The sequence below is a fragment of the Nicotiana attenuata genome, unplaced genomic scaffold, assembly GCF_001879085.1.
Source record: "Nicotiana attenuata strain UT unplaced genomic scaffold, NIATTr2, whole genome shotgun sequence".
In the NCBI taxonomy this organism is placed as follows: Eukaryota; Viridiplantae; Streptophyta; class Magnoliopsida; order Solanales; family Solanaceae; genus Nicotiana; species Nicotiana attenuata.
The window spans coordinates 149,498-159,674 of record NW_017671324.1 but is presented as its reverse complement, the minus strand read 5'-3'; positions in this window follow the sequence as shown (position 1 = coordinate 159,674).

Below are 10,177 nucleotides of genomic sequence, written 5' to 3'. Positions count from 1 at the left end.
AGCTGTATGAAAGGCTCAAACCTGCTGGTTACGTCACCCCAATCCCTGCCATAACTCCAAAAAATCCTTCCCAATGGGTCAACCCGAACAAAACCTGTTCATACCATTCCGGCATGAAGGGGCATACCATTGATGAATGCCGATCTCTGAAGGATAAAATCCAAGCCTTAATTGACAACAAGATCATCGTGGCAAAAGAGCCCGCTACCAATGTTCGCAACAATCCCCTGCCTGATCATAAGGGTGGAGGTGTGCATAGAAGATGATTGGGACCCCAAAGGATCGATCGGATTAATCGCTGAAGATGACGAGCCAAAGAAGCCAACGGTCACACTTAATCCGATTGTAGTCCAGATTCAGCCTTCTGAAGACGCTGAAGTAAACATGTCCATACCACTTGAGTTCGAGGCACCTCCTTCTGCAAAGACGCAGGGACCAATCGAGGTCGAGTTTGGGTCCCCAAAGGCGCCTAAGCCCTTTGAAGTTGTTGTATTACCTTCCAAGGCAAGGGTGCCTATTCCAGTAGCTATGACAGCCATAGCACCGTTCCACACAAAAGCCATACCGTGGGACTACACAGCCGAGGCGAGAAGGAAGGGGAAAATTAAGTCTTGAGAAGCAATTGCAGCACAGGGTATGACCAGAACAGGCAGGATTTATACTCTGGAGCATTTAGCTGAATCAAGTAAGCAAGCCTCTGGACGGCCTATTGAAACTGGGCCCGATGATCTCTGGAGGAAGATACAAGCAAAAGAGTACTCAGTCGTTGATCAACTGGATAAAACACCGGCACAAATCTCCATCCTAGCTCTGCTGCAAAGCTCCGATGCACATAAGAACGCCTTGTTGAAGATACTGAGTGAGGCATATGTACCCAGCAACATAACTGGAGGAGAAATGGCGAACATGGTAAGGCAGATATTGGAGAGTCATAAAATCACTTTCAACGAATATGAGTTGCCCCCATAAGGTTTAAGCCACAACAAAGCGTTGCACATCACTGTGCAATGTGAAGACTATTTCATCACCAGGACTTTGATTGACGGAGGGTCCAGCCTAAACATTTGTCCCTTGGTGACTCTCCAAACATTAGGAAAAGGCCTGCACGAGATCAAAGATGGAGCCATCAACGTCAAAGCTTTCGACGGCTCCAAAAGGTCCACCATTGGGGAAATCAGTTTGTGTCTACAGATGGGTCCAACTTGGTTCGATGTCGACTTTCAAGTGATAGACATCCCAGCGTCCTACAATCTGTTGTTGGGACGGCCCTGGAGTCACGCCGCTGGAGCTGTAGCATCAACCCTGCACCAGGCAGTGAAGTTCGAGTGGAATCACCAAGAGGTGATTATTCATGGCGACGGTAGTAATCCCATATAAAGTCGTCAGACCATCCCAGCGATCGGAGGAAGAAGGAAGATAGGCGGAGAAACCTACCATCACATTGAGCGAGTCAACGCCGTAGACAAGGACAAGTGGTGGGATAACAAGATCGAAAGTATACTGAATTGGTGTGGATACGAGCCTGGCAAGGGACTTGGCAAAAACCTCCAGGGAATCGCCAAACCCATCAAGCTGAAAAAACATGGTACCACTTTTGGTTTGGGATACGAGTACACCTGGGAAGAATTCAAAGACTGGTCGCCACCATGGCGCAGTGCCTACTACCCACTGGAGCATCTGATACCTCGCCTGGAGCAGACTTTCTTGCCAGCAGATGTCATATATGGGTCAGAAGAAGAGGAAGCATTAGCAGCAATGAGGAACTTGTTCCTGGAGGATGATACTATGGACTGTTGTGTCATTTTCGAGGAGGAGGGGGAGGAAGGCCCTTCCATACAAGCCGTGAGCCGAGGAGCGCGCCTCAACAATTGGTCCGTCAGAACCACCAAGGCCCGGAAAGCTTCGGGGTAGCAAGGCTGAACAAAGCACTATGCATTATCTTTTACTTTTCGCTAGTTGATTTCCTTTCCGTACTTTCATTAAATTTCGAAAAGAGCTCCGATATTCAAAACAATTATAGAATTTATCAAAGTATTTCAGTTTCTTATAAATCTTGCCCTTATTATTTTCTCTATCATTTACTTTATTTACACATCATTATTATTACTTATCTTGATGAACCAACGAATGTGACATGCGACGAGATAACGCAACAAATGGATACAGACTCAGAAGAGGATGATATACCAGAAGAGGTTGTTAAAGAGGTTGAGAACTTTGAAAATAGGCCTAAGTCTAACTTGGACGAAACTGAGGTTGTCAACTTGGGGGGATACAGAGAATGTCAAGGAAACGCGCATCAGTGTTCACCTGTCACCATTAGAAAAGGAAGAGTACATGAAATTCATAAAAGAATATGAGGACGTATTTGCCTGGTCGTATGATGATATGACCAGTCTCAATACATCTATTGTAGCTCACAAACTGCCAACAGATCCGACATGTCCGCTAGTAAAGCAGAAGCTCAGAAAGTTCAAGCCAGACATGAGTTTGAAAATCAAGGAAGAAGTTACCAAACAAGTCAAAGCCAAGGTCCTCAGGGTAGTAGAGTATCCAACATGGTTAGCCTACATTGTGCCAGTGCCAAAGAAGGACGGGAAGGTCAAAGTCTGTGTCGACTACCGGGACCTCAACCGGGCCGGTCCGAAAGACGACTTCCCCTTGCCGAACATACATATCCTGATTGACAACTGCGCCAAGCACGAGTTGCNTTTCATTACTTATCTTGATGAACCGACGAATGTGACATGCGACGAGATAACGCAACAAAGGGATACAGACTCAGAAGAGTGCGGGACACGATGGAAGACGGGAACGCTACAAGATGATGCCGTTTGGATTAAAAAATGCTGGGGCCACCTACATGAAGGCCATGACTACTATTTTCCATGACATGATACACAAAGAGATCGAGGTGTATGTAGACGATGTCATCATCAAATCCAAGAAAGCCACTGACCACATGGAAGATCTGAGGAAGTTCTTCAACAGATTGAGAAGGTACAACCTAAAACTGAATCCTGCCAAATGTACATTCGGGGTTCCTGCCGGAAAATTGCTTGGGTTCATCGTAAGTCGACGAGGAATAGAACTGGACCTGTCAAAGGTTAAGGCCATTCAAGAATTGCCTCCGCCAAAGAGCAAGAAAGAGGTTATGAGTTTCTTGGGAAGACTCAACTACATCAGCCGGTTCATAGCCCAGTCTACTGTCATTTGTGAACCAATCTTCAAAATGTTGAAGAAGGACGCCGCCACTAAATGGACTGATGATTGTCAAAAAGCCTTCGACAGAATCAAGGAATACCTGTCAACGCCGCCAGTTCTGGTTCCGCCCGAACCGGGCAGACCGCTCCTGCTCTACCTTGCAGTATTGGATGGAGCATTTGGTTGTGTTCTGGGGCAACACGATGAAACAGGGAGAAAGGAGCAAGCCATCTATTACCTCAGCAAGAAGTTCACTCCATACGAGGCCCGGTACTCTCTATTAGAACGCACCTGTTGTGCTCTGACTTGGGTGGCTCAGAAGTTGAGGCACTATTTCTGTGCCTATACCACTTACCTCATATCAAGAATGGATCCGCTGAAATATATCTTTCAGAAGCCCATGCCCACTAGCAAGCTAGCCAAATGGCAAATCCTACTGAGTGAATTTGATATTGTCTACGTGACCCAGAAAGCGATCAAAGGACAAGCACTGGCAGATCATCTTGCCGAAAATCCCGTGGACGAAGAATACGAGCCTCTAAAGACGTATTTTCCTGACGAGGAGGTCTCATTCATAGGAGAAGAATGGCTGGATAATGTTTTTCGATGGAGCAGCAAACTTTAAAGGAGTTGGCATAGGAGCAGTTCTAGTATCAGAAAGAGGTCAGCATTATCCGGTGTCCGCCAAACTCAGGTTCCCATGCACCAACAACATGGCCGAGTACGAAGCCTGCATCTTAGGGCTCAAGCTGGCCATTGATATGATCATTCAGGAGTTACTAGTGATCGGGGATTCAGACTTGCTCATACATCAGGTTCGAGAAGAATGGGCAACCAAGAACTCCAAAATACTCCGTACTTGCATCATGTACAGGAGTTGAGGAAGAGGTTTACAAAGACAGAATTTCGGCATGTCCCCAGAGTCCAGAATGAGTTCGCCGATGCATTGGCCACTCTATCATCCATGATTTAACATCCGGATAAGAACTTTATTGATCCTATCCCAGTAAAAATCCAGGATCAACCCGCCTACTGTGCTCACGTCGAGGAAGAAGCAGATGGAAACCCATGGTTTCATGACATTAAGAAATATCTGGCAACAGGAGAATACCCAGAATTTGCAAACACTACTAAAAAAACGCACACTGCGGAGGCTATCCAATCACTTCTTTCACAGCGGAGGAATCCTGTATAGGAGGACTCCCGATTTGGGATTACTAAGATGTGTTGAAGCAAAGGAAGCATCCAGGTTGTTGGGAGAGGTTCATGCAGGGACCTGTGGCCCGCACATGAATGGTTCCGTCTTAGCCAAGAAAATACTCCGAGCTGGTTATTTTTGGATGACTATAGAGACGGACTGCATCCAGTATGTTCGAAAGTGCCATCGCTGCCAGATTCATGCAGACATGATAAAGGTGCCTCCTAAAGAGCTTAATGCAACAAGCTCACCATGGCCATTCGCCGCTTGGGGAATGGATGTCATCGGGCCTATTGAGCCTGCCGCATCAAACGGGCATAGGTTCATTGTAGTGGCAATTGATTATTTCACCAAATGGGTTGAAGCAGCATCATATAAGGCAGTGACCAAGAAGGTTGTGGCAGACTTTGTCCGCGACCGTATCATTTGCCGGTTCGGCATCCCAGAGTCAATCATCACTGATAATGGTTCCAATCTCAACAGTGATCTGATGAAAGCAATGTGTGAGACGTTCAAGATCAAGCACAAGAATTCTACAGCCTACAGACCTCAGATGAATGGAGTTGTAGAAGCGGCCAATAAGAATATCAAGAAGATACTAAGGATAATGATAGAGAAACACAAGCAGTGGCACGAAAAGCTATCCTTTGCTTTATTGGGATACCGTACCACAGTCCGCACATCAACTGGGGCAACTCCCTATATGTTGGTTTACGGTACCGAGGCAGTCATCCCAGCCGAGTTAGAGATTCCCTCCCTGAGGATTATACAGGAAGCGAAACTTGAAGATGCAGAATGTGTAAAAAGTCGCTGTGAGCAGTTAGCCCTTATAGACAGGAAAAGACTGAATGCAGTTTGCCATGGTCAATTGTATCAGAATAGGATGTCCAGAGCTTTCAACAAAAGAGTCAAGCCGAGACAATTCACACCGGGGCAGCTAGTGCTGAAGAAGATTTTTCCGCATCAAGATGAGGCCAAAGGAAAGTTCTCTCCTAACTGGCAAGGCCCGTACATGGTTCACCGGGTCCTAACAGGAGGAGCCCTTATACTCGCAGAAATGGATGGAGAAGTCTAGCCAAAGCCAATTAATCCAGATGCAGTCAAGTGTTATTATGTGTAATCATTATAATTTCTGTATGATGAAATTTGAACTACGTCTGACCTGATTCCTATTTAAGAGGGGATACGTAGGCAGCCTTATGTGTTCGGTCACAATTTAATAAAATTTTCATTCCCCCTCCCCCCCCCCCCCGCAATTGGAAACTGGGGCAGAATTTTGAGGAGGACCCTCAAAATTCTGAAGCTGACTTTCAACCATTCATCGCACGCAGCCGTCAGGGGCACCATCCCAGTAAACTGGGGCAGAATTTTGAGGAGGACCCTCAAAATTTCGGAACAAAAGAGGTCGTAATGTCTTGAACCGCGTCGTAATCGTCGGCTCATCTAAAAGAAAATCATTTTAAATTATGTATTTACATCATATTTTTACTAAATCATGCATCGCTACTATCAAAATTGCTTTGTTTAGCGACGCTACCCCAATGGAAGCAAGAGCCGAGTAGGACAAGCGAAGTCCACGGGAAGACGAACTAACCTTCCCCCTTTACAAAACTCACGATTTTTCTTTGGATGCAGGCACCTGAGACATAAAGTCATCAGATACAATTACACACTAATACTATTTCAGGAATACAACTCTCAGAATCATCGCCTATTTACAAGTGCTACCCACGCACAACATCCCCAGCAACCACAATGACGCAATCAGCTATCAGCTATCATCTCTCAGCTAAGAAATTTCATTATACCTCCACCTTTATTTCGTACATTGCATAAGGCTACTCTTCTGCCTTCCGAGGTTAAGCACTATCTCCACCTGCATTTCTTGCATTGCATAAGGCTACCTTTCTGCCTTCCGAGGTTAAGCACTACCTCCAACCTGCATTTCTTGCATTGCATAAGGCTACCTTTATGCCTTCCGAGACTAAGCACTGTCTCCACCTGCATTTCTTGCATTTCATAAGGCTACCTTTCTGCCTTCCGAGGTTAAGCATTGTCTCCACCTGAATTTCTTGCATTGCATAAGGCTACCTTTCTGCCTTCCGAGACTAAGCACTGTCTCCATCTGCATTTCCCTGCATTGCATAGGGTTACTTTTCTGCCTTTCGAGGTTAAGCTCTACCTCCATCTGCATGGCTGAAATATCGCCACCTCTTATTTACATCGGCTGAAATATCGCCAGTTTTATTTAAAGGCTACCTGCATGGCTGGAAAGCACTGTCTCCATCTGCATTTCCCTGCATTGCATAGGGTTACTTTTCTGCCTTTCGAGGTTAAGCTCTACCTCCATCTGCATGGCTGAAATATCGCCATCTCTTATTTACATCGGCTGAAATATCGCCAGTTTTATTTAAATCCTGCATGGCTGAAAGATCGCCAACTTCATTTAAATCTCCACATCGGCTGAAATATCGCCAGTTTTATTTAAATCCTGCATGGCTGAAAGATCGCCAACTTCATTTAAATCTCCACATCGGCTGAAATACCGCCATTTATATTTATGCTTTACATCGGCTGAAACATCGCCAAATCCTGCATTTCATGGGCTGAAATATCGCCAAATTGTCCAAAGGCGTCATTGTTCGGAGGCACCATTTTCATAGCCCGAGAACGCCATGCCATGGCTTAAGGACCCCCTCCCCCCCACTTTATATTTTTTTGCACATCATTATTCAAAGGCATCATGGTTCGGAGGCACCATTATCATAGCCCGAAAACATCATTTCATAGCCTGCGAATCCTTTATTATACGCTCCATGGCCCAGGACGTCATGGTCTGAGGACGTCATCCTACCCGTCCGAAGACATCATTCATGGTCCAACGGGAACTTGCATCACGTTTAAGTTTATGCACGATATGTTCGTATCGCTCATTTGCAGGTACACCAGCTGGCAACGGCCATCACAGCAGGAGCGATCTCGCTCCGGTTCCCGCAGCCCATCTATCCCCTGACTATTCTTCCCAACCTAAATATTGCGTTCGTCCTTTTCAAAACCCCCATCGGCATATTCCGCCGATGTATCCCGAACTACATATGTCCTGATTCCTGTAAGACCAGGGATATGTAGGCAGCTCAGGAACCAGAGCTCGGTCAAAACCTTTTCAAGTCGTCTCTTTCTGTCAAAATTGGTCATCATATCTTTACCCGACAACTCTTTCATCCTTCCCGGGTAAAGAGGGGCAGCTGTTGATACCCAATTTTTCCCTATATATTTTTATACTCAAAATATTCTCAAAATAGCATGTACATGCATATATAAGTATGCCCAAGAATTTTGATATTTTTTTCTAATTTTTAAAGTTTTAAAATCGTTTTATTATTTGTTTTAGCAGTACAAAATCCAATAATTATTCCCAAAACTATTATTTTGGTGAGTAATTTATTTCCATCCTTATATTTACACCACAATATAATTAAGGTGATTTTATCATATTTTTATTAATTTATTTGATATTTCTTAAGCTAAATGGCATAAAATTGCAATTATAGCCTATAATACGATTAATAGCATTTTACAACTATAAAATTACTCCCAGTAATTTTTAGATTAATGTTTATATATTATTAATTAGCTCTTTCAATTTGTTTTTAAAATCATTTTAACCATTTTAATTAAATTAAAAAGGGAAAATTGGCTATTTAATATATAGCCCATCAGCATTTCAATTATAGCCACATTAATCCCCTTAATCGACTCAATTCCAGGCCCAATTCCAGACCAGTCCAACCCAACCCCCTAACCCGTTTAAAGTACCCGACCGGATGCTATTTTAATCACAGCCGTTGATTTAAAAGATCAACAGCTCACACGCACCCTTTCCATTTTTAATCTACCAACACCCCAACCCTAAATCCATTTCCCTCTACCCGCCGCCCTTGAATCCCCTTCCTCTCCCATTCTCTCTGCAAACCCTAGTCGCCGCCACCCAAACTAACCCTAATCCCTTCGATTCTCGCCGGAATCCATGGCTTCTCAAGCCATGGAAACCTCATACTCACCCCCCATTGCTCCTATATGCCTGGTACTCGAAGGTTTGAGGCTAGACCTCAAAGGTCTCCACTCAGATCTCTGCCAACTTGAGATTTCCAGCCATCTCCGGCCTGGCTCCGGCATATCTTAGCCTCTTGAGCCTGTGTCCAACCTTATCCGACTTAGATCGGACCTTTTCCAAGCCTTTCTCATTCTAGGGTTCACCTGAAACCCTAGCTGTTCGAGGTTTTTCTCTGATTCTCCTCAGATCTGTGTGTATTCATGCTCTATTTTGAGTTCTTGAAGGATTTCCCCAACTTTTCTTTTAAAAAATTTTTTAGTTTCATAGTGACTTCTTTCTGAATTAGGGTTTCTGAAAAATGCTTAAGTATTTTTCCGACTTTTCTTTTCCCTTTCTTTGTGTATGTTTGTCTTTACTATGTTCTTATGTTCTTCTTTTTACACATGTTCTTCTACTATGTTTGCTATATTTTGTTCTTCCTTCTACCATGTTTCTATGCTATGTTTTCACATGCTTTCCCACTATGTTCGGCTATTTGCCTTCCACTATGATCTCGCCTACTGTATTTTCCTACCGTGTTCATTAAGTGTTCTTATTATTTTTTTACCTTTTAAGTTTCCTCTAGAATACCTGCTTAAACATGTTTTTCTCTACTGTTTCTTTTGCTCACATTATGTTTCGAATTAAGTTCCTTACTCTGTTTACTTTGAACTTTCTACTGTATTTGCTTGTTCCCTCATTTTTGTCTTCTTTGCAACTGATTCAAGTCAAAACCCTAGGATTTTGGGGTTTTTGGCGAGTTTGGTCTTGTGTGTTTAGACCAGGGTTCTGTTTGAGCCTTAGACTCTCTCAAACTCACTTTCGATCCATGTATTGAATTTGAACCCTTTTGTGTATGACTCTGGACTCTTCTATACTAGACTTTTTCTGGATAGCATGACAGTTCTTTCAATGTTTAAACGTGTCTGCATGTTTTTATATGTGATGAACCTTTCTTCAAAAGGCTTTCCAACTTGTGATTGAATCAGAATCCTTTTTGGGGGTTAATTGATTGTTACTGCTTCTTTTTAATTAAGAGCCTCTCTTTACCTTTTTTCTAACTTGGCTCATTCATGCAAAATTTCCGACTCATGATTGCTTGGCTGTCAATTGATTTCCTTTCCTTAATTTGCACAACCGTGTACTGTCAAACCCTTTCCTTAAATAACTAGTATGTATTGTGAGCACGTGATTTTTGCCCTATACAAATTATTCCCAGAAATTCAAACAAAATGATTTCTTTCATTATTTTACAATTTCGTGGATTTTTTGTAGCATTTTTATGTTAGTTGTTTGCATTTTATTTTGTGCATTTTAATTAGTGAAAAATACAAAAAATACTTGGCATTTTCATTTAGGGTTTAGTTTCGCCTTTTAGGATTAATTAGTAACTAGGTCACTTTACAAAGAAGAAAATAACAAAAATAATTCATTTTTGCATTTTTAACTATTAATTTTGAATTTGTCTTAGTTTACACTTAAATTAGGAATTATTGTATTTGGACATTGAGTGATATAATTTTAGAAGTCAATTTAGGTCTTTAAATTTGGCATTTAATAAAATCAGAAAAAAATACAAATACAAAATGAAAAAAAAAACGAAAAAAAAAAAGAAAAGAAAACAATTTAAAAAGAAAGGGGGTTGTCTTAATGAGAGACCGGAATTGGGCCTTTTGATTCAT